The sequence below is a fragment of the Caretta caretta genome, chromosome 13 (assembly GCF_965140235.1).
Source record: "Caretta caretta isolate rCarCar2 chromosome 13, rCarCar1.hap1, whole genome shotgun sequence".
Lineage (NCBI taxonomy): Eukaryota > Metazoa > Chordata > Testudines > Cheloniidae > Caretta > Caretta caretta.
In genome coordinates this window covers 29,487,401-29,511,095 of record NC_134218.1, presented here as the reverse complement: position 1 = coordinate 29,511,095, position 23,695 = coordinate 29,487,401, and the positions used below count along the sequence as shown (strand labels likewise).

Here is a 23,695-nt window from a genome sequence, read left to right as displayed (position 1 = left end):
ACCAAGATGACTGCTGCTGTATATCCTATTACTGAATTAACCAAATTACAGTACACAGTATCATTACTAAATTAATTAGTGCAGTTAGGCAGTGAGGGATGGAGAGATGTGTGTTCTTGTTCGTTTTCTTTTTTGGATCAGACATTTACTTGCCCTTGTAGACTCTAAGGCCTGGTCTACACCTAAAATTTAGGTTGACCTAGCTACATTGCTCTGGGATGTGAAAAATTCCCACCCATGAGAGATGTAGTTAAGCTGACCTAAGCCCCAGTGTAGACACCGATAAGTCGACAGAAGAATTCTCCTGCCAGCCTAGCGACCGCCTCTCGAAGAGGTGGATTCACTACAGTGATGGAGGAGGCTCCTTCTGACCTTGTAGTAAGTGTCTCTCCTACAGCAGTGCAGCGGCTGGGGCACTGTAGCGTTTTTAATGTAGACATACCATAAGTCTTGGAGACAGTCCTTGATGACACAGGTATTTCGGTTGACTTCAGTGGGACTTACGTGAGTGACTCCCCATGGGAGTTAGATGCCTAAATACCTTTGAGGATCTGGGCCTAAATCTGTAACTCAGGTATGGAGATCCAGAGTAGTGAGTACCTTTTTTTGCAGATATTCTCTCTTCTTACACTTCATTCCACCTTGTTTTTTTCCCTTAAGGCACATGTACACATTCCTCTGCTGCTCTGTCCCCTCTTCATGGAGGTTGTGAGGCTGACACATACGGCTGTGTATCACAGCAAGAGGGATCTGACAGCATGTATCACAACATAACGCAGCACATCAACTCAGGAGCATGAAAATTGTCACAGCCACTTTAGAAGATTTTCAGGAGCTTCCCACTCAGAGTGTTGCAGGTCAGGCAGCTGTCACCCAAATCTTTGAAGGTTAAGAGATACTGCGATTCCCTGTTCAAGGCCAGGGTCATATTTTTGCCATGCCATTTACCTTCTTTTTATCAGTTATGTAACATGCAGGCAGCCGAGCTCACTTCACTCTAACTTTCTCACTACACTAAGGAATTGAACCATTTCAGCCTCCAGCAGCACAGTCACACCCACACATGTTGCGATGGTGCAGTGTGTCCACATGAGGCACTCTGCTTCAGGCTCAGAAATGCAGCATGTCCATGCACAGCACGCCTGCATCCACTGCACTGCCTCCATGGTAGGTACCTATCCCTTTGTTCTTAGCATGGCTCCTATGGTTCCCTTCCTCCTCCCCTTTTGAGGGCCACATCTCCTTACAGCACCAACCCCAGCTCTCCAGAACTGTTGAGTTCCCAGGATGAACATTGGATGTAGGGAAAGTCCCCTCTTTCACTCCCTCTCACAAGTCCCCTGCTGCCCCAGACCTCGTCCCCTTCCTCTGGAGCCCCACTCTTGTGCAACTCCTGTGGCTCACAAGTCTACTTCTCAACCCCCATGGACATCTGGATGTGGGGGTGTGTGACGGGGTTCACTCACCTCCTGCTGGCTGTCTTGGGAATTAGCTCTGCATGTTAGTGTACCCTCTTTGGGTGGTGCCTTGCTGGTGTCACTTCTGCTCTAGGACCCACATCTCTCCAAGGACCGTGGCATCCTCTTCAGTGACACAGTGCTCTGGCCATGCTACGCACTGTGCTCCCCCCTTCCAGGGGACCCATAGTCCGCTGTTCAGCCACTTCCCTTAGTGACTGCTGCAGCGAATTATCTGGCCAGTTCCTTGTGGCCCCAGCATCCTCTGTGCCCTTGCCTCAGGGCTTCAGCCTGCAAACCCCGGCAACCAGCCAGGAGTTGTCTCTCGCTCCCCTGGTCCCTGCTAGCAGCACTACTCTGTCCAGGGTGCTGGCAGTTCTCTCAGTTCCCTTTTTATATGGGCCTGCTTGGTCTTGATTGGCTGCTCCCTTCAGCCCTTCTCTGATTGGCCGCCTCCTGCACAGCCTCCCTAGGGCTCTATTAATCCCTTAGAGCCCAGTGTGGTGCAAGCACCCCATCACAGGGTGAGAGGTCACTTACATTCAGATTAGATAAAATCTTCAAGGCACTCTCCAGATAGCCACCCCACAATATTAGAAGCCCATGTTTTTTATGTTCTCGTAATATAAAGGATTCAGCACTAAGTGAGTAAACCGAGTTCTATTTTATCAGCACCAGCTAAACAGGACAAGACAATGTATGGCCAGTCATTAGCATTCAGTGTTTAAGACCCAATGCAATCCAATGCACTTCAAAATAATCCAGCGTGTCACTTTTCATGGGATTCACTAGAAGCAATAAGAGGTTTCACAAACAATGCCCAGTATTAATGATCTGCTAAAAACAGGGTTGAATGCACATACTAAAGAAATCATATGTTTCTTCTTGGTCTGAGTTAAACAGCCACCTTGTAAGGCTATAGAAGTATCTAAATATTAACTTAAGTTAGTGGACCTGCCAACTTAATTGGTAGGTCCACTACTCTCCCCAACAGAAATCAAATTGCAGGAGCTTCAGTGTTAATGTCCTAGGCCTCAGCTGAGAGAGCTTCACCTAGCCAGGGTTTGTGAGTTAGTAGGTGTGTCATAGAATCATAGGACTGGAAGGGACCTCGAGAGGTCATCTAGTCCAGTCCTCTTCACTCATGGCAGGACTAAGTATTATCTAGACCATCCCTGCCAGGTGTTTGTCTAACCTGCTCTTAAAAATCTCCAACGATGGAGATTCCACAATCTCCCTAGGCAATTTATTCCAGTGCTTAACCACCCTGACAGTAAGGAAGTTTTTCCTAATGCCCAACCTAAACCTCCCTTGCTGCAATTTAAGCCCATTGCTTCTTTTCGTACCTTCCGAGGTTAACAAGAACAATGTTTCACCCTCCTCCTTATAACAACCTTTTGTATACTTGAAAACTATTATCATATCCCCCCTCAGTCTTCTTTTCTCCAGACTAAAAAACCCATTTTTTTCAATCTTCCCTCATAGGTCATGTTTTCTAGACCTTTAATCATTTTTGTCACTCTTCTCTGGATTCTCTCCAAATTGTCCCCATCCTTCCTGAAATGTGGCACCTAGAACTGGATACAATACTCCAGTTCAGGCCTAATCAACATGGAGTAGTGCGTAAGAATTACTTCTCGTGTCTCTACAATACTCCTGCCAATACATCCCAGAATGATGTTTGCTTTTTGTACAACAGCGTTACACTATTGACTCATATTTATCGTGTGGTCCACTATGACCTCCAGATCCCTTTCCTGAGTACTCCTTTGTAGGCAGTCATTTCCCATTTTGTATGTGTGCAACTGATTGTTCCTTCCTAAATGGAGTACTTTGCATTTGTCCTTATTGAATCTCATCCTATTTACTTCAGACCATTCCTCCAGTTTGTCCAGATTATTTTGAATTATAATCCTATTCTCCAAAGCACTTGCAACCCCTCCCAGTTTGGTATCATCTGCAAACTTTATAAGTGTACTCTCTATGCCATTATCTAAATCATTGATGAAGATATTGAACAGAACCAGACCCAGAACTGATCCCTGCAGGACCACACTCATTATGTCAGAGGTGGACAAACTATGGCCCTGCCTGTCCCTTGAGCTCCTGGATGGGGAGGCTATCCCCTCGCCCCTCCCCTGCTATCCCTTCAGGGGGGCTGCACTGCGGGGGCAGGGGAGAGCAGGGGAGAGCCTCAGCGGAGCAGGTGGGCAGTGCAGGTGGCAGGAGCACTGTGAATGCGGGCGGAGGACTCAGGAGGAGCACAGGGTGGCCGGACAGAAGCGGCGCTTTGATGGGGAAACCGCCACTTCTCTCTGGCTGCGTGGCTGCCCCTGCTCCTCCTGAGTCCTCCGCCCATGTTCGCAGGGCTGCATTCTGAAAGGGGCTTTAGAGGGGTGGTTGGATGGGGAGTGGGATCCCAGGGGGCCTGTCAGGGGGCGGGGGTGTGGATAGTGGTCGGGGCAGTCAGGGGACAGGGAGCAGGGGGGGGTTGGATAGGGGGTGGAGTCCCGGGGGGGCGGTTAGGGCAGGGGGTCCCGGAAGGGGGCAGTCAGGGGACAAGAAGTGGGGGGGGTTGGATGTGTCGGGGTTCCGAGGGGGGCAATCAGGGAGCGGGAAGTGGGAGGGGCAGATAGGGTTAGGGTTTGGGGAGGCACAGCCTTCCCTACCCAGCCTTCCATACAGTTTTGGAACCCCGATGTGGCCCTCAGGCCAAAAAGTTTGCCCACCCCTGCATTATATCCTTCCAGCATGACTGTGAACCACTGATACTACTCTCTGGAAATGGTTTTCCAACCAATTTTGCACCCACCTTATGGTAGCTCCATCTAGGTTGCATTTCCCTAGTTTGTTTATGAGAAGGTCATGAGAGATAGTAACAAAAGCTTTACTACAGTCAAGATATACCATGTCTACTGCTTCCCCACATCCACAAGGCTTGTTATCCTGTCAAAGAAAGCTATCCGGTTGGTTTGACACGATTTATTCTTGACAAATCCATGCTGACTGTTACTTATCACCTTATTATCTTCTAGATGTTTGCAAATGGATTGCTTTATTATTTGTTCCATTATCTTTCCGGGTACAGAAGGTAAGCTTACTGGTCTGTAATTCCCTGGGTTGTCCTTCTTTCCCTTTTTATATTTGCCCTTTTCCCATCTTCTGGAATCTCTGCAGTCTTCCATGACTTTTCAAAAAATTGCTAATGGCTCAGATATCTCCTCAGTCAGCTCTTTGACTATTCTAGGATGCATTTTATCAGCCCCTGGTGACTTGAAGACATCTAATTTGTCATGTTTGTTTGCAAGCTCAGAGGCCCTGATTCAAAGCCCATTGAAGCCAATGGAATGACTCATATCCAGCCCTGAGCCTTTGTGTTACCAGCCACCATTCCAGGGCGTGCTACTCATCTGCTAGCCACCTTTGCCCTCTCAGCTCTTGGAGCAGTACCCAACCTTGCTTCTGGTCTGGCTAGTCTCATTGTCTCTTCTTGCATCGATCTAGGGTCTGGTGAGGTGTGTCCTCTCATGAATCTGAAAATCTCCTTTTTCTCACTTTGGCTATGAGCCACCTGTGAGCCTATAAAGATTACAGAGACCCAGGACATCGTGGCTGGGGTGAATGCAAGACTGTCTTCATTTCCTGTTTACATAGACTACACCACAGTGCCCTCCCAGCTCTGGGCTCCTCTGCACCTCCTGGCATACTTTAGATAGCTGTTGGGGCCTGTGTAAGTTACAGTGGCCTGTAATCAGCACTTCCCAGAAACTCTATAGTGATATGGGGTGGTAGTCCCACCCCATACACGCTATTCCTCCCCCTGTTTATGGCCAGGCCTTGAAAGGGGGTCCTCAGAAGGTAGCTGTAATGCTGATGCCAGAAGAATTCTCTTTTGGCTGGAACTGGCCATTTAGAGCTTTCCCCAGTATAAAGAGCCTGGAGCAGGATGAAAATCTCACCCTGAAATCTCAGCTGGGGCCTGAGTTTTCTGAGAGAGTTTTTGCAGGATATCTAATGAAATGAGCAACAGTACAATAGAAAAGAGCAGCCAGTTAAAGTTTGCAGAGGCTGATTCCCATCTGATTGCTTCAGGCCTTGCTTCTCTCGCGTTGACTTCAGCACACTTGAAAATAATAAATGCCAAAGTGGCTGAGTTCCCAGTAGTGCTGCCGCCACTTCTCAGTGCTCTGCGTCCTCTCAGTATATTTTCACAAAGGACCCTAAGCACGGCCAAGACGGTCCACTCAGATGCACCCCACAATGGCGATCCCATGGACTCTTGCATGGTCACGCTGGTTGAAACTTACATATTTCCTAGCGTCAGCTGTTGGCTCCAAGGAGGATGAAGGGGTACATCAGCCCAGGCAAACTGGTCTTCATAGGTCAGATGATGAGCCACTAGAACAGGGTTTCTCCAGTACTTTCATGAGGTGTACTCCAAATATCATATAAAACATGACTCAATGCAATAGGGAAGAAGGTATCTCAATGTTCCTCCAGTTTGTGAGCTACACGCTTCTTCAGAGTCCCATGCAATCTCTCCATTGTCCCATTTCCTTGGGGATGGGACACAGCAGATTTATTATGTAGTGTGCCAATACTTGTCAGAAAGCCTTCAAACTCTCTTGATACAAAAGGTGTTCCATGATCTGAAACAAGGCTCTCTGGGAGGCCAAACATCACAGATAAAGTGGTTAGGCAAGAAATGACCTCCTTTGAGGTGCCTTATGAAATTAGGAATGCAAAGGGGTAACGTGAGTAATAGTCTATAACAATCAATAGTGTGTAGCAATATACTACAATCAAGAGGCCAGTAATAGCCACTGCAGTTCTTTGCTACGGTCTGTCTATGACTACCCATTTCAAAGGGGCCAGAGGAGCAGTAGTTCTATGCAAAGGGCACGCTAAGCATGCCTTCATATGATGCTCAATGTCTGAGTGCAGCCCTGGCTTGCAAGCACAACTATGTAGAAGTTCCTTCATCTTCATAATCCCCAAATGTGCTTGATGAGCCACATCCAGGACTGCTTGTTGCAATGCTGCTAGGACAAACACCCGGGCTCCTCTGTATAAGGTATGTTGAGTAGCACGTGTCTTCACCAGGAGCTCAGAATGAATTTTGTAGAATACAGACAAAGTTCTCTTAAGACTGTATCCATCCAACCCACTTGTACAGCACTTATCGCCTTGTGCAGTTCAGCATCTTGAAGAGTGGCATCACTCTAAGTCAACTGGCATATCTTTTAGTAAAAAGCATGCCGTGTACTCTGCTATTTCTGCACACGAGGGTGCCAGCCCAGAAGAATTTCTTGAAAGAGCACTGGCAAATAAATCATGTCTTCCTTTTATATGAATCCAATTAAAGTTTGCTGCAACTGAATAAGCCTCTGCTGTAGCCTCCCAATCAGCAGATCACTGGCCTCATGACAGAGGCCCAGAATAGGTAAACCATCAGTTTCTAAGGTAAAAGTTCTTCTTACTATGTAGACTTTGCAAGCACAGTAGCAAAAACCATTGCCAAGAACTCTAGCTCAGTCTGGGAATATTTTGCTACCATTGAGGTAAGAGTATGGGACACAAATATAACTGGCTGTCCCACCAATTGCATGCATCAGTTTGAATCACTCCAGGCTTCCTTGGATCAAAATAAGCACAGGGGCTGGATCCAACAAAGGGCTTGATGCAGGGTTTCCAAACCCTGCTTTGCCTCCTTAGTCCACACCAACTGGCCCTGGGATAAATCCCATAGTGGCTTGGCAAGGGTACTGAAATGTGGCAGAGCATGGCCACCTATGTAGTGAGCTAGGCCAAGGAATGAACAGTGTATAATGGGAGTGAAACAACTGCTTGTAGCCATTCAGGTGTCAGTTTCACTCCATCGGCTGACAGAGAACACCCGAGAAATTCTACAGCGAATTTTGCAAAACTGCACCTGGCCATGTTCAACTTTAAGCCAGCTCGTTGGAGTCAGGTTAGCACTTGGTTCAGAATAGCATTATGATCAAAAAGGGTCTTAGCCTCCTGCATGGTCCCTCTGAGGCCCTCAGCAAAGGGGAGCTTGTTCTGCATACCTCTAAGGGCATAGGGATAGATCCCTGATCCTGCAGACTTCAAAGGAAAGTCACAGGAAGGGTGGAAGGGACATCATAGGGCCAAACCGGGAGGATCATTGCACAGGGTCATAGAGTTTAAGACCAGAAAGGACCATTAGATCATCCAGTCTGACCTTCTGTATAGCACAGGCCTTTACATTTCACCCAGCTGCACCCAATAGCTCGTGTTTGGCTAAAGCCTCTTCCAAAAGGGTAGCCCATCTTGATTTGAAGACATGAAAGAGATGGAGACTCCACCACTTCCCTTGGTAGCTTGTTCCAATGGTTAATAGCCCACCCTGTTAAACACTTGTACCTTATTTATAATTTGTACTTCTCTGGTTGCAGCTTCCAGCCATTGGTTCTTGTTCTGCCGTTCTCCACTAGATTAAAGAGTTCTTTCGCATGTGGTATTTTCAGCCTGAGAAGATATTTACATACTGTGATCAAGTCATCTGCTGCTCTTTTTATTGATCAGCTAAACAGAGTGAGCTCTTTGCACTGGGGTAGCTGAAATGCTGGTGCTTTTGGTCTACACTGGCATTGCAACAGTGCTGGGCAGCTCAGCGCAGGATGCAGTGGTGGTGAGCACAGCTCCCAGCAACTGCCATTGCAATGGTGTTGGCATCACTTGTGACTGGGTCAAGCACTTTTGTGTGGGGACACAAGGTGTGTTATAAGCAACCGGCAGGTGCCGGCAACAGCAAGTTTCTCTGGTGTGCCTAGGGGTAAGGAGGTGGAGATACACTAGGCTGCAACTTGGACTTTGGGGCAAGGAGAGGAGACCGCCTTTTTCAGTCTTCCAAAGAGCAACAGAGTGGGACTGCTGAGTGTTCTGCGTATGGTACTACAGAAAAATGAAAGCTGAATGCATGGGGCATGTTGTCCATGGGGTATGTAGGGCATTGACCTCTATAAAGGCTGTATACACAGGGTGGAGAGGGGATGTGAGGAGATGTGCACCAGCAGGAAGCCAGGCAGGAGGAGCAACGAGGTAGGATTCAAGCAGAAGCTCTGGAGAGAGAGAGAGAGAGAGAGAGAGAGAGAGAGAGCAGCTTCCTGTATAATTAGAACAGGTCGGAAAATGGATTCTTTTTTCTGTGAATTTTGAATTTTCAGCAACAAAAATGAAAAACTGAATTCTGGGCTGAAAATTTTTAAAAAGGGTTAAAAGATACCGTTGCAATGCCTCATGGGAATTGTGGCTCAGACACCTCATGTGCTCATTCTCCTCTATGGGGAGGGCTCCCTGACTGGACTACTTTTCCCATGATGCACCATGGTCTCCCCTCTTGGTGAGAGCCCCTGGTCGTGCATCATAGGAGACGTAGTCCAGTCACGGGGGCTGGCCCATCGAGGAGAACGCGGCCACACAGCACCCAAATTACCACCCACATGCGGCATCACAGTGACATTTCTGAATTGAAACTTTGGGGGTTTGTTTGTTGACAAAATGTCAACATTTTCTGCTGAAAGCACAAACTTCTGGTGAAAAATTTTGTTTAAAAACTCCATTTTCTGTCCAAAACAGTTTAAATGGAAATATTTCCACCCGCTCTGGGGTTAATGCTGTTTTCCTTATTGTAATAAAGTTCCTTGTTCAGAGCTAATAGCAAGTGAGTCGTTGTGTGATTCTTTACCAGTGTCATAGATTGGGGAAGCTGAAACACAACGAGGCTAGGTCAACGCTGCAAGTGAAGGTGTGACTGTAGCACAGGCAGGCACATGCTAACACAGGTAACACTAGGAGTGATGTCACAGCAACACAGGATTCACTGTGGGGTAGCTTGGGACCTTGGGTATGTACCTGGGTGGCTAGCCCATGCTGAAGTCCATGCTGTCACGTCTTCACTGCTATTGTTACGTCTGCGAGCTAGATTAATGCTAGCACAGCTATACCCACCTGTGCTACAATCACTGCCTTGCAGCTTAGAAATACCCCGAGAGAGCCCATTCAAGTACTTCCCACTGTGCAGGAGCAGGGAGTTGCTGATCAGGTTTGTTCCTGAGTTCTGACTCAGTTATGCACCTGAACTTTTGGAGGCTTCTCCAGGTTCTCTGATTTTCTGCAGTCACTCACCAGAGCCAATAAGCTGCATGTAATTCATCCATTCTCCTTTAAAAGCAGCAGCACAGATTACATCCTTGTCCATTTTTAAGACCACAGCCTGGTTTCTTATCAGCTAGGGTGACCACTGGGCAAAGTGCTGCTAAGAACATCCCTCCCATGCGTCACTGAGGGGCAGGCAGTCAGAGGACCGTTCCCATCAACCTGGCCTCGGGAGCAGAAGATAATGGGGACTTTCTGGATCATCTGAAGAGCCAGGCTTGTGGAGATTTATGTTACTAGCTTTTGTCTCCTGGAATTTGGGCTTTAAAGGTTTCAAACAGCTGTGGTAATATACAGGAGAAAAAGAAAGTGAGCCAGGGAGAAACAAAAAAGAGGCTTTTAATGGCACTGTCATTCTAAGCCCAACACTGTCAATTTCATGTTTTGGTAACCTTAAAAGATGAGCCATATCCAACAAAGCCTTTAGCTCTGACATCACCCTCACCATCCAGCCTTGATCCGAAGCTCAGTTTCTGCATGAGCCATTGCAATCAGCTCTATCTCGAGATATTTCTCTTCTGCCCCTTTGTCTCTCATCTCTTGCCCATCCCCCAAGCATGTACCAGCACGATATTACCTCTCTGAAACCAGGGGAGAAATGAAGGGAGAGCAGCAGAACATGTGAATCACAAGGAAGTGGTTTTCCTCGTGACAATAACCACATGAAAGCGCTCAGCATTTACTCTCATGGGACCTCTTTGCAGTTTGGATTGTGGGAGAGTAAAAGCAGTTAAAAATATTGTAGCTGATGAAGAAACAGGCAAACGCTGAAATGCCAGCTGGTGTTTGCAGCTTGTAAGCTATTGGGGAGCTTCAAATGGCTGATATATCCTATGTAGTGTTTATTGGTTGTTCTCAAGGCCCAGTGTCCAATGTGGTACGTTAGATCTACATTATGCAGCACAGACAACAGATCTATGCAGCAGAGATCCCCCAAGCTTTCTACCCACAGCTGATCCCTTATAGTCCAACTAATATAGTCTACCTTATGCTGATTTAGTTTGATATACAATTTAATTTGTTTTACAATTCCTCCCCATTCTATCCCCCACCCGTGCTGCAGGTGTTGAGTAGCTGTATGATGCAAGTTGTCATGCAGAAGCTGGAGGTTACAAGAGCTAAGTAGGGGACAAATTAGAATATTAGTGGCATTTAGGAAGCCATGAGAGGTCACTGAGGTTTCCACACACCAGAGGCCTGCGAGAACCTTGTTACGCAGATCCAGTAAACTTGAAAAGAATTTAGTTATTACTGCAATGGATGCTATAGAAAACCTGGAGGTAGATAGATGGAGATGAATGAATGGATGAATAGAGAGACATTTATTCCTTAGCTCAATATTAACTATTTTCTTTCTATGTCTGGAATTTCTCTCGTTTTAGAGCATTTCTGAAAGAAAGTGGGAGGAATGGACAGAGGGGCCAAGACGAGCACCTGACGGCAGATCTCCCACTGCCACAGAGACCAGAAGAGGATGGCATCTTTTGTTGAAGCAGGACTCTCTTCTCCTTCGGCAGCACCACACTGGCCGAATTAACTTAATAACCAGCTTTTTAGCAGATCTTAGTGAATGGGAAGAAATATCCCTGTTGTCATGGTAACAAAAAGGGGACCCTCTGAAAAAGAGTATGGAGCGAAGAGAAGAAGAATGGTTACTATGCAATACAATGAGACACTCCTTTCAGATACTGGGATCACAAAGGCTACAGCATGCAAGAGAGTGAAGCCAAACTTTTGGAAGCAGAAAAGAGTGTTGGTTCTTGACCCTTCCAGGGGGCCAAAGAGAGAAAAGGGAACTATCTTTCTGAAAGCTCCTAGTTGAAATCTGTTGTGTGGTGCCTGCCAGAGAAAAAAAGGCCCAATACCTGGGAGAAGTATGTGTAGTCCCCTGTGTTAGACAGCTGAACTTCGCTAGCTTGCACTAATGAATGGGAGACCTATTCCCAGTTAATGAATTCTGAGAATCAGCAAGTGAGCAAACAAACCCCAAACAAGCCAGGAACATGCATCACCAACTGTACTTTGTTCACGTATTTTGACAACTCTAGTTTTTGCTTTAATTATTTATAACACTTCATAATGCACTGGAGTTGATTTTTGCAAAAATAACGAAGCCTTAGTAATACAGCTTCCGTGCTCAGATCTGCAGGGAAGTGGAGAGAGACAGCTGCTCTCTGATCTGAGTCAAAAAGTGAAATACAAGTTGGAGGTGCATTCTGCTGTGGCAAAAGATTTTCAAAGGTTGCAGCAGAGAAGGGGGATGGGCCAGGGGAACTCAGTACCCTAGCAGTTAAAAGTGGAGCTGGTCAAAATTTTTCCAACAGAATAGTTTTCCCTCCAGAAAATGTAAAATTCAGCAAATTGAAATGTTTCATGGGAACATATCAATGTTTTGAAATTATTAATAGATAAGGAAATAAAGCTTAGGCCAAAACATTTTGTTTTGAAACGGTCAAAATGTTGTGTTTGATTATTTTTATGCTGTAATATAAGTCAGAACAATAAGGTGAAAACAGATTATTTCCAAATATTTCATTTTGTGAAAAATTCCAAACTTTCTAATTTTCAGCCCGAATTGGATGAAACAAAATTTGAAATCTCGGAATTTCCCATGGGATGGAAAATCTGTTTTCAGCCAGTTCTAATTAAAAGGCTCCTGCCACTTTAAATCCAGTTGTACAGCATCCCAAGTGTTCCGAAGGAGTGGGAGTGCTGGATAAACCGCATCATTATTATCAGCCTAGCAACCCTCCCTGTGGTGAAGGCACATGCAACAGGGCCTCAATAGCACACAGGCTGCTAACCCAGCTCCAGGCACTGGCTCAGGGTGGGGGGCTGATGGAGTCTGAAACAGCGTCACTCCTTCTGGCCTGCTTCACTGGAGGCAAGCAAGCTCAGGGAGGTTGCCCCAGTGAGTTTGCTGGCACTGTCTCCTCCCTTCTGCCACCTGTGCTCCTCACTCCATGTCCCATGCAGGTTGCTATGCACTGGCATGAGAAGAAAGGAGAGCTGCAGGTTCCTAAGGCAGGAGCCTTCACCCAGGGACAGCTGCAGCTCCACTGTCCACTCCGTCCCCATGGCAGCATGGCGTCTACCAGAATCATGCTGCCTTTGGCTGGGCCAAGAGGGGACCCAAAGGGAGGTAATACATCTCTGCACTGTGCTGCCTCCTGCTCAGATTTCCATTTGGAAATTTGGGCGCAGAGCAGGGATGGCACCATGGAAAACAGCAGCACCCCAGCTACATTGCATCCGGCCTCTGATCCCATTCCCAAATGGCCACAGGGCAATGCTCATACCGAATCCAGGGCAGTGCCAGACATGGATGGCCCCATCTTTCCACCTGACTCAGGGACGAACCCATCTTTGGAAGTCTCTTTCTGCTCATGGACCTGCCTGGCATGTGGGTCACAACGGGGCATGAGGACCACTGTAGCTGTGGGTCCCACTGAAGTCAAAGGAAACAATGCCTGCTTACCCAGGGCTGAGCTTGCCACAGGCTCCCTCATCTTTACCAAAGCATGGGTACTGCAGGCTCCAATCTATTGCCAGAGGTTCTTCTCCTTCACACAGGCTAGCCACACACTCATTGACAGCAAAAAACCCGCTTCTCACAGGCCAATGGTAAGAATGCAAAACCACAACCAGTTTATATATGTAACCCTCTCCCCCCGAGCAATATAATTATTCTTTTTAATCAAGTCTATTCAAACCATTTATTACTTTATTCTTCCATTTCAATAGCAGAATGATTAAGATGGAATCTTAAAGGAATTCTTCACAACAACGTCTCTTATCGGAAGAGGCAGTCTCTGTCTGCTCCGTCCTGCAAATTCCCAGCGTTTAAATGTTCACTATATCAAAAAACTCCATTTCAGTCTGCAAAAAACAATTCAGAGGCTACGGAGAAGAAACAGAAAGAGTCCCATTCCTGCCTGCAAACAAATTCAAAAAACAAACCCCACAGCCCTAGCATGCGTAACTAGTGGCAAATTTAGCTACTGCTACAAAACATCAGCTTGATGGCAGGAGCAGTCCTGTGGCATATGAAAATGATCATTTTGAAGACTCCTTTATTTCAATGAACACTATACATTATATAAGGGTCTTGCTTTTTTAAGCTCACAATTTGTTGTCATTTTGTTTTTCAATACAACATATATTGGTGAGAACAAAACTGCATCTACACCCAGTCCAGGACACCTTTGTCAAGGTTCTCAGTGCCCATAACAGAATAATAAAAAGGTGGAAAGTAGTGAGCTATGAATAAAGTCTGAATCCTCTTCGGCATAGACAGCACCTTAGCTATACATCCACTGGAAGCTGTTGCAGTACAATGAGAAGAAACTCTGTATGTGCAGCGAGATAACTAGAGGCCACAGTGCTGGGTTCGCTGGACTGTCCTGGCTGTTCATATGAGGTTGTGGTGTCTCAGGGACTTGTCTCAGGGACCCCTGAAATGCCTTGTTTTCTCAATTCCTCCATTAAAACATTGGGGTTTATTAACAATAAAAAACCCACATGTTTGGCACATCTTGCTGTAACTCTTGAGTCACTCCCATCAGGTAGTGAGCATGGATTTTGTGCCAGTCATTGTTCAAGGCCAAAAGCTGACCATAAGTTATCAGGTGGCAACATTGCTATAGCTGAGTCAATGGCCCACTCAAGTCAGTGCAAACTCCTGTTTTAGCCTCTGGGTGGTCAGAGGTACATGACGGTACCAGTGTCCCTTGCTTTACAGTCACCAGAACCGTAGAGAGGAGGAAAGTGAATGTCAGAAGGATATGCAAGAAGAGGAAGATCTCTGCCTTGCTTTGATGGCCCCACTGATCCATTTCCCCAGCCCAAAGGGAGCAGATCCAAAGAAGTAGATGGAACATGAAGCGCTGAAGTATTTAGTGATGCTAGCCATGTTGCCACAACAGTGCCCCGGTTTTTGACTTTGAAAATACGGTACCTTAAGCATAACCCTTAACAATATTAAAGTAGGGGGAGAATGTCTGTCTAGGAATATTCCCAACAAACTGGAAGAGTATATTGATCGGGGTTCTGCAGGGACCTGTCCTGGGTCTGGCTCTATTCAATATCTTCATAAATTATTTGGATCATGGCATACAGAGTCCACTTATAAAGTTTGTGGATGATACCAAGCTGGGAGGAGTTGCAAGAGCTTTGGAGGACAGGATTAGAATTCAAAATGATCTGGGCAAACTGGAGAAATGGTCTGAAATAAACAGGATGACATTCAATAATCAATTGCACAAATAAAAAAAGGGAAATGACTGCAGAGAAGGATTTTAGAGTTATAGTGGATCACAAACTAAATATGAGTCAACAATGTAACACTGTTGCAAAAAAAGCAAACATCATTCTGGCATTAATTAGCAGAAGTATTGTAAGCAAGACATTAGAAGTCATTCTTCCACTTTACTCAGCAATGATAAATGTTGCGTCCAGTTCTGGGCACCGCACTTTGGGAAAGGCATGGACACATTGGAGAAAATTCAGAGGACAGCAAAAAAAAAAAAAAAAAAAAAAAAAAAAAAAAAGAATAAAGTTCTAGAAAATATGACCTATGAGGAAAGGATGAAAAAGTTGGGTTTTTTTAGTCTGGAGAAGAGAAGATTGGGAGGAGAACAGTCTTCAAATATGTAAAAGGTTGTTACAAAGAGGAGGGTGATAAATTGTTCTCCTTATCCACTGAGGACAGGACAAGAACTAATGGGTTTAAATTGCAGCAAGGGAGATTTAGGTTAGACCTTAGGGTTCAGGGTCTACGTACCTCAGGCCAGATATGCAGCACAAGGCTCAGGTCTGCTTTGCAATGAACTGAAGTTATGTGGTCACATTGCGATGGTGGTGATGCTGCCAGCTCTGTGCTCTCAGGCCCAGTCCCTAGCGCATGGGGAGGAGTCAGAGTGGTCCATATTCAATTTCCTCTGAATGCTGCAGTATCAAAACCCTGATTTTCTCCAGGTTTCCCTGTCACCTGCACTCTGTGCACTGTTGTAGGGGGCAGCAGCCCACAGACACTTTTCTCCATGTCACTCAAGTGCAGTGCAGGAACACGTTGGGGGCTGAATCCTACCCATGAAGGCATGACTCACTGCATAGTGCAGAACCTCCATACTCACCAGTCCTGTCCATCAGTGGAAAGTAGTCTGCCTGCTAGCAGAATTGCTTTGCCTTTGGTGCAAATTGATCTTGGGCAAGACCCTCAGCTGATGTAAACTGACATAGATCTAGTGATTTCAGTGGACTTACGTTGGCTTACAGCAGTGAAGGATCTAGTCACTTGGGTGTTATCCTGGAGACCCCTGGCCAACATTTTCAAAAGTGACCAGTGATTCTGGTCCCCCTTGCTCGGCATCCCTTCTGTACACATACCACTCATATATTGGAAGTTCACTGCTCAGCCTATCGAGCACAACTGATGAGGCACCCATGAATCATATTAGTATGTGCTCCTCCCAGAACGAAAGCAAAATAGATGATCTTTGATCTATCGTAGCCATTTCTCTCTTAGAATGATGAGCGTGCCAGTCATGGTTTTCCATAGATAAGGTTGAATTGAATTTTGCACAATTAAAACAGTTATTCAGCACCATTGCTATGTATAACAAATACAGCATATAACATAAGAGTGGCCATACTGGGTCAAACCAATGGGCCATCTAGCCCAGTATCCTGTCTTCTGACAGTGGCCAGTGCCAGAAGCTTCAGAGGGGACGAACAGAAGAGGGCAATTATCAAATGCTCCATCCCCTGTCAGTCAGGCCCAGCTTCTGGCACTCACAGATTTAGGGACACCCAGAGCATGGGGTTGCATCCCTGATCATCTTGGCTAATAGCCATTGATGGACCCATCCTCCATTAACTGATCCAATTTTTGTTTTGGAACCCAGTTGTATTTTTGGTCTCCACAACATCCCTTGACAATGAGTTCCACAGCTTCACTGTGTGTTGGGTGAAGTAATACTTCCTTATGTTTGCTTTAAAACTGCTGCCTATTAATTGCATTGAGCGACCCCTGGTTCTTGTGTCATGTGAAGGGGTAAATAACACTTCCCTGTTCATTTTCTCCACACTATTCCTGATTTCATAGATTTTCTATCTCATCCCCCCTTAGTCGTCTCTTTCCCAAGCTGGACAGTCCCAGGCTCTTTAATTTCTCCTCACATGGAAGCTGTTCCAGACCCATGATCATTTTGGTTGCCCTTCTCTGAACCTTTTCCGATTCCAATGTATCTTTTTAAGATGGGGTGACCAGAACTGCACACAGTAATCAAGGTGTGGGTGGATTTATGCAATGGCATTATGATATTTTCTGTTTTATTATCTGTTCCTTTCCAAATGGTTCTTCACATTCGGTTCACTTTTTTAACAGCTGCTGCAGATGGAGCAGATGCTTTCAGAGAACTCTCCACCATGACCTTTCTTGAGCGGTATCAGCTAATTTAGACCCCATCATTTTGGACGTACAGTTGGGAGTATGTTTTCCAATGTGCATTACTTTGCACTTATCAAAATTGAATTTCATCTGCCATTTTGTTGCCCAGTCACCCAGTTTTGTGAGATCCCTTTGTAACTTTTTGCAGTCAGTTTTAGATTTAACTGTCTGGAGTAATTTAGTATCGGCTGCAAACTTTGCCACTTAACAGTTCACTTCCTTTTCCAGATCATTTATGAGTACGTTGAACAGCACTGGTCCCAGTGCAAATCACTGGGGGACACCATTGCTTATGCTCAAATAAATTGGTTAGTCTCTAAGGTGCCACAAGTACTCCTTTTCTTTTTGGGGGACACCGTAATTTATCTCTTTCTGTTGTGAAAAGTGACCATTTATTCCTACCCTTTGTTTCCTATCTTTTATCCAGTTACCAATCCATGAGAGGACCTTCCCTCTTATCCCATGACAACTTACTTTACTTAAGAGCCTTTGGTGTGGGACCTTGTCAAAGGCTTTCTGAAAGTCCAAGTACACTATATCCACTGGTTCACCCTTGTCCACATGTTTGTTGATCCCCTCAAAGAATTCTAATAGATTGGTGAGGCATAATTTCCCTTTACAAAAGCTGTGTTGACTCTTCCCCAACATATCATATTCATCTATCTATCTGACAATTCTGTTCTTTACTACAGTTTCAACCAATTTGCCTGGTACTAAAGTTAGGCTTACCAGCCTGTACTTGACAGCATCGCCTCTGGAGCCTTTTTAAAAAGTCTGCATTACATTAGCTATCTTCCAATCATCTGGTACAGAGGTACCAAGTATCAGAGGAGTAGCTGTGTTAGTCTGTATCCACAAAAACAACGAGGAGTCCAGTGGCACCTTAAAGCAGGGGTGGCCAACCTGAGCCTGAGAAGGAGCCAGAATTTACCAATGTACATTGCCAAAGAGCCACAGTAATATGTCAGCAGCCCCCAATCAGCTCCCCTCACTCCCAGTGCCTTCCCCTCCCTCCCCACACTTGCTGATCAGCTGTTTCTTGGCATGCAGGAGTCTCTGGGGGGGAGGGGGAGGAGTGAGGGCATGGCAGGCTCAGGGGAGGGTGTGGGAAGGGGTGGAGTGGGGGCAGGGACTGTGGCAGAGCCAGGGGTTGATCAGTGAGCACCCCCTGGCACATTGGAAAGTTGGTGTCTGTAGCTCCAGCTTTGCAGTTGGTGCCTATACAAGGAGCAGCATAGTGGCTCCGGAGCCACAGGTTGGCCACCCCTGCCTTAAAGACTAATGGGTAAAAAACCCACTTCTTCAGATGCATGGAAGAATCTTCAGATGCATCTGAAGAAGTGGGTTTTTTACCCACAAAAGCTTATGCCCAAATAAATCTGTTAGTCTTTAAGGTGCCACCGGACTCCTCATTGTTTTTCTGCCATAGAGGCTGATTTAAGCAATAGGTTACATACCAGAGTTAGTTGTTCTGCAATTTCATATTTCATATTTCAGAACTCTTGGGTGAATACCATCTGGAGCTGGTGACTTATTACTGTTTAATTTATCAATTTGTTCCAAAACCTTCTCTAATGACACCTCAATCTGGGACAGTTCCTCAGATTTGTCACCTAAAAAGAATGGCTCAAGTGTGGGAGTCTCCCGCACATCCTTAGCTGTGAAGACTGATTCAAAGAATTTATTTAGCTTCTCTGCAGCAGCCTTGTCTTCCTTGAATGCTCCTTTGGCACCTTCTCAAGTTTACAGCTCTTATACTTTGAGCACAGAATGGATTATCTGAGAAATCACAAGTAAATCTGTTAATTAGTTTTATGGTTAAAAATCATGTAAAAATGGGTCTTTTAAGAAATTTGGTATCCTGAGTCAGACCCTTTTTTCCCCCTGTTCTGAATGATTTTCATAACAGAATATCACATACTCTTCAAACTTCCCACGTAGTTAAAACTCACTGAAGTCTTGCACATTGGCTACATTTGAAGAGTTTCTCCTTCTGTGAGACCTGATGCATAAAGTTATTCTACAGAGAGTTCCATAAAGAGCGGCCCTCTTTCAAAATGGCTGCCATCTCTCATTATTCTCAATGGGACTGAAACAACAGGGGCCCTCAGGGAAGATACTGACCTCCCTTTCAAAATGGCCACTGACTCCCATTGTTCCTAGTGAGAGCGAAGCCAAGCTACCCTCATGGCAGATGGGGAACCCTTTAGGAACAAAGGGAGGCAGTGGCCATTTTGAAAGAGGGAACCACAATTTTCCCTGAGGCAGTCTGTGGTATCTCAAGTGCTGCTGAATGCCTACCATGCTTCTGACCACAGCAATCCTCTCTGTCCTCTGGGATCTGAAGCTAGGATCTGGGCCAGCAGAGATATCCAGAAGTACTGAGATCTAGAGCTTGGTTTGACAATGTGCCAGCCTTGAAAGGTACTTTTTCCAGTGTTGGCAACTCAAGATTTTATCGTGAGACTCACACTATTGATGTTTAACTGAAAGCCCCAGCTGCTTGAGTCAAGGGATTACGTGTGAATCTCTGTTTTCAGTTTGAAAAAAGGAAGTTTCTAGCTTTTGTGGTTGCAGAGAAAAGCTTGGAAATGTGCAGTGAGTGCCCCCTGACGCTCAAAACCAGGAGGCAAATAAAAAGAACCCAACATTCATTATCTTTAAAAAAACCTCATGATTTTTAAGTCTCTTAAGCCAATTTTGGGAGCGCCTTAGCCTGACATGTTTTTGAACTCTTGGAGTTGGCAGTAGGGTCCTTTATAAGATCCCTTTTATATTTACCTTGCAGAATACAGATCTGCCTTCTTGAACCAGGGAAGATCCAGCAAAAACTAAGACAGGCAACATACTCCTGAAATCCTCCCTTTGGATCTGGAAAAATCAGAGGTTGACTGGCACAGCTGCTATATTTCCTGGGCCAGTTCTCCTCTCTGCAAGTTGAGGTGGAATGATATGTTAGCTTGTTCTGCAGCTAATTTCAGAGGAAGTCTCTGTGCACCTTCATTTACTAGCCTTTTGTATCAGATTGCCTCCCATTTATTGCGGTTGCTGAAGACTCAAATGTCACTGAGTAAACAATGAGTAATATAGGAGAGAACAGGGGTTTCCAAATCTCCACATTTAATTTATTAAGTAAACAGCTCCTGGAATGAGCCTCTGCCCATGGCTTGATGGCCTGGCAAAGTGGTTTCAAAATTGGAATAAGTTTCAATACACTGCAACTGTTTTGCTTCCTCCAGTATGATGAGGCGTGTGCTAAATACGGGACTCACAGGAGAGCTGCTAAGAGATGGAACTTTATTTTCTGGCCTCAGTCATCTGATATGGCTCAGGGTTATCAATGGCCCAGTTACATGACAAGGGTCATTAAAAAAATCAAATGAAATTAAAACCAAAAAACAACTGCAAACAGGAGATGAAGGACTGTCCAGTGGGTAGAGCGCTGGCCTAGAACTTGGGAGACTCAATTTTCTGCTTGGCCACAGACTTCCTGAGTGAACTTGGATAAGTCACTTAGCCTATCTGTGCCCCGGGCCCTTATCTGTTTTTTTTAAATGGGGATAATAATACTGCCCTACGTCCTAGGTGAGTTGTAAGGATAAGTACAATAAGGACTGTAAAGTGCTTTGAGATGTACTGATAAATTGACCTGAGTATTAAGAGCCACAGACAAATATAAGCAATTAAAACACACACAAATGATGAGGCCTGCTGTGCAGGTCAGGGGCCCACCCTGGCTGATGCAGAGTGTTGTGACCCTTATTGGCTGTCTGTTGATATCTCTGAATCACCATGACTTTCTGATTACATGGCGACTTCCTGTTCTCAAAACTGTTCCGCCACGTGCCATCCAAAGGACAGTCTAGCACTCCGGGAGCCTGATCCAAAGCCCACTAAAGACAACAGGCGTCTTTCTATTGGCATCAATGGTCTTTTGGATGTGGCCCTAGAAGCCTAAAACTGGGAGCCAACATAGTGAGCCTAGACAGGCATAATGTGCTGACCCTAAGGGAGTAAAGATGTGGAGACAATACAATGTTATGTTACCTGGGGTACCTGGACCAGCGTGAAAAACACAATTGGCCCCCTGCATGATAACTGGAGCAAAGTTAAGAAAACAGAACCAGGATTTGTGAAACAGTACAACAGAGGTTTGCTGGTGGAAAAATTAGTTTTCATCCAATTGTCCATTGCACCCAGGCTACTGGTAATTTTTTATTAATCACAACCCTCCTTACACTGGTGTTCAGACTCGGCAGCAGACATAGGGACTGGAGAAGAATACTAGTGCCATCAATCTGGCTGTCTGCCAGGCTTCTCTGCCCACTTCCTGCCACTCTACCACCTGACTAGTGCTGCCAACAGTCCCTTCTTGCAACGGAGGTCTCTTATTCTTTTATCTCTGCATAGCAAGATTGGGAGTGGCTGAGTGCTGCAAAAAGAAGCAAGAAATACCCTTGGCGAATGGAGGTGAGTCCTGCTTATTGATGATGATGATGATGATGATGATAATAATATCGGGAGGAGGGGTGGGATGGGGGTGCCAAGTATACAATCCCTTATTTTTGAAATACCGTGTTGGCAACCATGACTCCATTCATGTGCCTGGCCATTAGCTGAGCGCCCTGCTGGACTGGTCTATTAAAATATGGCAGCTAAGTAGCAGATGATAGGAGTCATTATAACTTCTGGTAGGGGCCAGGAGAATGACTAGACAGGAAAGGAGAGAAGCAGGAGCTGTAGAATGGGGTCTCAGAAATGCTCATAACCTGACAGTTCTATTGGGCCTTCCTCCCCAAGGGATTCCAGAACACTTCACAAATGTAATTTGCGGCCACACCAAACTCTCCACAGAGCTCACCAGTGAAACGCATTCTCCGCTGGATGGCACCCCTACAGTTGTGCATGGCAGAAAGATGTTTTCCAAATGGCATCACCAAGGGGTGTTTGAGGCAGGCAGAATGCAATCATTCGAGCTGGAATTTGGCCCGGACATGAGGGGTAATACATTTACCCTTGCAGGCTTGACCATATAAGTTTTCCGGACGACAAGCAGTCAGGCTCTGCATCTCACTTCATGACCAAGTGAGGCTTTTAATGCCCCCAGGGAAAAAAGCTAGGCCCTCCAGCATCATTTAGGTGTGTATTAGAGGTCTCCCAAATAAGCTCTACTCAACCTGTAAGAGCTAATAGGAACCCAGAACCAGGTGAGGCAGCCATATGCAGGGCAAGGTTTTCTAAACATCTGACCAATGATCCAGAAAAGGAATTAGCTTCATGTTAGACTTTGGGGGTGTTCGATCATTATTCATGCCTGGCCTACATTTACTAATTTTTATCTGGGATGGAGAAAGGCCTCAGAGAGCCCAGGCTTGCAGAGAAGGAAGATCAATACTGTGGGTCAACAGATGGCGCTTTCCCCTCTGGGTCAGTACAGAAGTAAGGACTCAGCATGGGACTGGAGGGCTCTGTGTTACTGGAATTGTCTTGCAGATGAGGTATAAAACTGAGGTGTTGAGCAGTTGTTACTAAGAGCTTTGGGTGGAAGCCTGTGACGTGACCAAATTCCAGTGTAGGTAACTACATTGCCTCTGCCTGCATTTCCCCTGGACTCAGGATTGTTCTTCACTTCTTGACCTAATAGGCTCTGTAGTGTGCCATGTGCTGTTGCAGGGCTGCTGCATGTCAGCGGGGATGGGATCTCTGTACAGTGTATAAAGACCTTTGGGCTCCTTTAGGCCGACAGGGGCTATAGGAAGGTAAGAGGTTAATATAATTATTACTGATTGCTTTCAATTATTAGGCTGATGGTAGTGCTTTGAGGCGCTATCCACGCTCAGGGCCCCATTGTGTTGGGCGCTGTACGTACACATCCTGCCAGACAATCTGTGCCCCCGGGAGTTAGCCGTCTAACGTGACAAGCCAGACACAGGGCTGTGGAATGGGATGTGACGCAGAAGCAGAGGACAGCGCGATGGCTGACAGACAGCATGTTAGTGCCAGGTGGGTTGGCTTAGCTGGGTTTGTTTTTAGTATTTTGGATGGAGTGTCAGTGGGAGGGGATTAGCGGAACAGAGAGACACAGGAAGGGGGAAGGGTCATGGAAAGGAGGGAGTAGAAGAGATCCAGGAAGGGGGAAGAAGGAGGGGAGCATGACGGGGGGTGGAGCAAAGAGACAACGAAGGGTGGGCAGGGCCTGTGGCAAACAGCCAATCAGCAAAGGGGGGGCGGAATGTTCAGCACAAACTCTGTAGAAAGCAGCCAGGCACTGATGAGGTCGTTAGTCTGCATCTGAAGTCTGCGGCTGAGGTCCTGCGCTGCAGCTGGCAGGTGTGATTGCAGCCCATGTCGACATACCTGAGTTAGATCGGCTCTAACTAGCTCAAATAACAATAGCGGTGAAGCTGCAGCAGCAGGGGTGGCAGCCTCATAAGTATGTACCCAGGGTCCAGGCTGGGCAAGACTAACTTGTGCAGCCAGCTGTGCTGCAGCGTCCCTGCTAGTGTCATTCAAGCTAGGTAACTCAAAGCCAGCTTGGCTATGTTTGCACGCACTGCCGTCAGCTCCTGTGTCCGACACGCCCTGT

The 23,695-nt window shown here is 46.0% G+C and overlaps 1 long non-coding RNA gene across 1 annotated transcript in view; it reads left to right on the top strand.

Annotated features, from left to right (window-relative positions):
* The first annotated feature begins 21,511 nt into the window (after positions 1 to 21,511).
* Positions 21,512 to 23,695, top strand: part of LOC142068735 (uncharacterized) — a 38,901-nt gene continuing 36,717 nt past the window's right edge. The window contains exon 1 of the long non-coding RNA XR_012664640.1: positions 21,512 to 21,579. This is a non-coding gene — a long non-coding RNA (uncharacterized LOC142068735). The remainder of the gene's footprint in view (positions 21,580 to 23,695) is intronic.